Source organism: Apium graveolens, chromosome 2 (genome assembly GCF_009905375.1).
Source record: "Apium graveolens cultivar Ventura chromosome 2, ASM990537v1, whole genome shotgun sequence".
Classification (NCBI taxonomy): Eukaryota; Viridiplantae; Streptophyta; class Magnoliopsida; order Apiales; family Apiaceae; genus Apium; species Apium graveolens.
This window is the reverse complement of record NC_133648.1, coordinates 131,779,260-131,784,824: the sequence shown is the minus strand read 5'-3', so window position 1 is coordinate 131,784,824 and position 5,565 is coordinate 131,779,260. Positions and strand designations below refer to the sequence as shown.

Below are 5,565 nucleotides of genomic sequence, written 5' to 3'. Positions count from 1 at the left end.
AATTTAATCAAGGCCATAATACGAAGACCTGAATCGGGGTTAGTCGTCTGTGAACCAGACCAGTTGCACTAGGCGTCAACAGCTCGTGAAAGGAATCTGGGTATTATTTATAGAAGAATTGTTAAGTTGAGGAACGTACTTGGATTGAACATTTATATGTTAAAGTACGAGAAGAGGTGTGCGGGGTATACAGCTAAACAGCTCAGGGGACTGGCGAACCTCGAAGTTTAATTGGTAAATTAAATAAATTTATTTAGTGGACTTTAATATAATTTATTTAATAAACTTAAATTGATTTATCTTATAAACTTTAAATAAGTTTATTTTATAAATCTAAATTAGTTTATTTATATATTAAGTTTTATAACTTAATTTAATTACAATTTAAACTTAGATAGAAAAGAAAACAAAAAAAAAGAAAAACAAAACAAAAGAAAACAAAAAAAAAGAAAAAGGAAAAAAAAAGAAAATCAAAAAAAGAAATAAAACCAAACGTGTACATATTGTTCAGGTTGTTAAGTTATTAGTTAAGTACATATTCATGTACTTGTAGTAAACCTGTCGCCATAGGATTCTTCCCCCTCCTCCTGTTGCCACACAAATCAAAATTACTCCCTCCTGTTCTCTTGGTCACCACAGAAATAAAGTTGTCGCCCCAGAAGTACTCAATTTTCAGCCACACAATTTTATTGTATAAAGTCTACACAATTGTAGTAGAAGGAGAGCAGCCATTCATTTTTGATCATTTGCTGTTCATCTTCTCTCCCAAAAGAGAAGTGAAAATGGCAGCATTGATTTACAAAGAAGCTCAAGCTTTTTGTATATCCGTTTAACTTCTCACCGGGGTAACATTATAATGCCCGATTCAATTCTTGTATATTCTTAGGGGCATTATATTCGTTACCCAGTAATTAAATCCTTAGATAAACAAAAGCTAGATCATTCTATAGGATTTGATTTGTAAATCTTTGTAGTAGCTAAGAACTTTATTGTTGTTAGATTGTAGCCGGTTAATTTATTTACCGGAGTGTAGCAACACCCCTCGAGGATTTATATACGAATATATATTTCCCCGAATATCTTGTGTTCCTCGTTTTTATCGTTCTAAACACTATTCCTCTCAAGAACACGTAAACAGTAACCGAGCACTATATCTATATTCGCTAAAGCTTCGAAAGAATTTTTAATTTAGTGATTATCGTATTCAACCCCCCCTTCTACGATTATTCGGGACCTAACAATATTGAAAGATGAAAAAGTTGCTGACATGCCAAATGGAGGATGACAAATCATTGAACATCTTGGTTCAAAGCTAATTTCTTTCAATCCTGATGTTAAAGATTATGGGTTGATTCAACTGGATGACTTAAATTGAGCAGAAGTAAAATTTATGATCTAAAGGCTGTTATCTTCCAGATTGATGAATCTTCTCAAGAACTCAAGGATGTCAAGCAAAAGTTAGAAATGTATTTAAATATAGCAGAAGAGAATATGCCCAGATAATTCTTTGATGAAGCTACATGATATGCCGGAATCAAGACTGAAGGATAAAGTCTGATACATTGAGAATAAGACCGTGTACTTGTTAGTATCTCTGCATTTAGATAGTTTTGACATCATCACTTGTACATACTTTTATAATGCACAAGTTGGGGGAGATTGTTAGATATGATTTGATGATATTAGTATTTACCATCAGAGTTTGCCATCAGAGTATGCTAACTGGAATATACCAGAGTTTATCAAGCTTATTAGTATTTGACATATCAGAGTTTGATATCAGCATTTGTCTGTCAGCATTTGTCAAGACTGATTTCCCGGAAGTGACTTATTCTCTCTAGAAGACTATGATTTGCAGAATATATGTCGGTGTAGGACTTTACTTATTTGTAGAAAATTGGATATGTATTTGGATTCCTTATTTATGTATATAATATCAACTATTTGATTTCATAACTCTGCAGTATATAAACACATATTAGGTTAACACTATATGTGTTGTGCAATGTTTTATCATACATATAACCTAGCAGCTCTCAAGGATATATGTTCATAATTTGAGAGAGTATTGTAATCAATTTTTATTCATTAATATAAAAAAATGTTCTTCATTATTGAGTACATAATTCGAATTGATTGTTAATACTCTATTCACCCCCTATACAGTATACTTAAAGGCCAACACTCCATTTTGACGGAGCGTCTAAAACAAAATTTAGCGATGCATGCCTAGTTTTGCAAAGCCCTGAAGGGTTCATGATTGAGTATGCTTTGAAGTTGGACTTCCCAACTACGAATAATGAAGTAGAATATGAAATTTTGATAGTCGGCTTAGGGTTGGCTAAAGCCATGAGGGCCGTGAACCTCAAAATCTTTGGAGACTGAAGACTTGTCATTGCCCAAGGTAATGGAGAGTTTGAGGCCAAGAATGACACAATGGCCAAGTACCTGAGATTCGTGAAAGGAATACTGACTCAATTTAATTAATGATATGTTGAACATTGTTGAGTGGCATTTATGACACTTTATAATGCTCTAATAAGCTTTAAATTGATGCATTTCTACTCAAGTTGTTAAGTGTTTTAACATGTTTTCTAGTATTTTTGCATTTCAGGCATTAATTTGTGAATCGGGTTAATTAGCATTGTTTTAGTGCTAATTTGGTGTCAAGGTGGTGTTGGAATAAAAGCTCATGGAAAGTCGGCTCGAAGTAGCAAGGAAAAAGATGAAATCTGAGTTTTTCCCAGAAGAACGACGCGCCCACGCTGTAATAGCGCGTGCCCGTGCCAGGATTCCAGAAAGGCAGCGTGCCCGCGCTGTGATAGCGTGCGGCCGCGCCGGTGCAAAAAATATGAATCCTGATTCTAATTCGATTCTAAGTGGGGAGACTTTCAGATTGCAAAGGGCTGTTATATATATACAAATAAGATCGTTTTCATGGGAGATACGTACCAGAGCACAAGGAGAGCCGTAAGAAGACCATTTTTAGCATAATTCAATGGAGACGAAGAAGATCTTGTTTTTACTTGTGAATCTTTGTTTTAAGTTGAATTTGGATACTAGTTTTCTTACTTGTGAACCTTACTCTTGTTTTTTGTACTTTGTTTTATTTATTCGTTATACAAACTACGTTTGTTATATCATGCTTTCTTCGAAACCCAAGTTGATGATGAGTCCGATTATGGGCTAACCGTTATCGTGGGGTTCTAGCGGATTTATTTACGGATTTCTTTAGTTAAGTTATTTCAATGCCTTAGTATGTGGTGATTGATTGATAGCCTAGTATTGGTTGTGCATATTCATCTTATGAGCGTCGTGAACTTATAAGATAGCGTGTTAATTCTTAATGAAGCGACAGTGAATTTAAGGATTTAGAACTAGCCATGCTAGCATAGGTTCATGTATTGTTATGCATGATTCGTAGGTAATTTTAACCATCTTACTTGCCCTGTGTAATCAAGATAGATAACTTGTGCTTAAACCATTTTGTTGTCAAATTCTATAGACATATAGGGTCTCAATATAATTGGTGTCTATTCAACATCTATCTCTTTTGTTGATGTCTGGTAGTATGGTACCCGTGCAATAAAAGTTGGCGTTTATCAGTTTCGTGTTGTCTGATTAGTATAATCACCATTGCATGCTAAGGTTGAGAACAATAAGGCTATTGAATGAAGTATTTAATGAAGTTAGAATCCCATGTTTGTCATATATATTAATTTAATCAATCTTATTCTCTTAGTTATAATTGTTAGTTTAATTCTTATTTATAAATAACCTCAATTCGTTATCGTCTTAGCATTGAATAATAACATTGTTGCTTAAGTGCGTGAATTAATTAGTTAACCAATACAGTCTCTATGGGAACAAACTAGAAAAGTTTATATACTACTTGCGAACGCGTATACTTGCGTGTATTATTAGCGCGTGTTTAGCGACTAACAAGTTTTTGGCGCCGCTGCCGGGGACTGCATTATTAATTATTAGTTTATGTATTTTCCATCAGTGGTCATTAAAGTTCATTGACTCGGACATTGACTTAGCTGTTTCCTTGTTTTATTTCAGGTACTCTAGCGAGGGTGTATGCATATGCGTTCGCGTACTCGTAAGAGAAATCTGGATCAGGTCGAGGAGGAAGTGATAGTGGTTCGTAAGGAAGTTTTTGAGGAAAAAAAGAAAGTAGAAGGAGAAGAGAAAGTTGAAGAACCAGCTTTAGTAGAGATGGGTGATCAAGCGGAAAATCCGAAGGCTTTGATGGACTATTCTCAGCCTAAGATTAATAATATTCAGTCAAGCATCATCAGACCAGCCATCAGAGCTAACAGTTTTGAGATCAAGTCAAGCATGATTCAGATGATACAGAACTTAGTTCAGTTTGGGGATTCTCCTACTGAAGACCCCAACATGCACATCAGGGATTTCATCGAGATCTGCGACACTTTCAAGTTCAATGATGTGGCTGAAGATGCTATCAAGCTGCGACTCTTCCCATTCTCTCTAAGGGACAAGGCTAAGTGCTGGTTACATTCTCTACCAGCAGGGTCTCTCACCACTTGGGAAGATCTTGCTCAAAAGTTTCTCACTAAATTCTTCACTATGGCGAAGACTGCTGCAATCAGGAATGCTCTTACTCAGTTTGCTCAGCAAACCTTAGAATCTCTGTGTGAGGCTTGGGATCGATATAAGGAGATGCTAAGGAAGTGCCCACACCATGGCATGCCTGATTGGATGATTATCAACTGTTTCTACAATGGATTGGGTGCTACTTCTAGACCCATGCTTGATGCAGCATCAGGAGGAGCCTTGTGGGCTAAAAGCTATGATGAAGCTTATGAACTTATTGAACTGATGGCTTCTAATGAGTAATAGAATCCTTCTCAGAGGCTGACTCAGGGAAAAGTCGCAGGAATTCTGGAGTTGGACGTAGCAACCGCTATCGCTGCCCAACTTAAGGCTTTGACGATGAAGGTGAACACTTTGACTAATTATGGAGTTAATCAAATCACTAGTGTCTGTGAGCTATGTGCTGGTGCCCATGAGACTGATCAGTTCACGATTTCTAGTGAATCAGCTTAGTCTGTGAGCAACTTCTAGCGATCGCAGCAACCAGTACCAACCACCTATCATCCCAACTGAAAGGAATATGTCCTAAGTCCAATCATGAATTAGGATTTAGGAATAACTCTTTATGTAATCTGTTTTGATTTCATTGATATTAATAAAAGACTTGTTTTGTTTTTATTACGGGCTTTATCTATTTAAGTGTTTAAATAAGATATACCATAGTTTAGAGTAAAGCTTTTTATGGATTATGATGAGATCATAATAGTGAGACCTAAAAAGATGATAACTCTAAACTTAAATAGTTCCTGGTCATAGGATTACTAACTGGTAATTAATAATCCGCAAAGATCGGTACATACTATGCTTGCTTCATTATGAAGGATGTCTATTCTCATAGACATTTGTGTGGTGACACTATAGCTAGTATGTAGGTGCTTATTATAGAATAAGTTCACTGAACATGACTCGCACAGCTGAACAACTGATGGAGTTCACTCACGT

At 35.8% G+C, this 5,565-nt stretch overlaps 1 non-coding gene across 1 annotated transcript; it reads right to left on the bottom strand.

Annotated features, from left to right (window-relative positions):
* Window positions 1-4,611: 4,611 nt before the first annotated feature.
* On the bottom strand, window positions 4,612-4,718 carry LOC141710322 (small nucleolar RNA R71). The gene has a single exon (XR_012570848.1). It is a non-coding gene; the product is annotated as a small nucleolar RNA R71 (small nucleolar RNA).
* Between the last annotated feature and the right edge of the window lie 847 nt (window positions 4,719-5,565).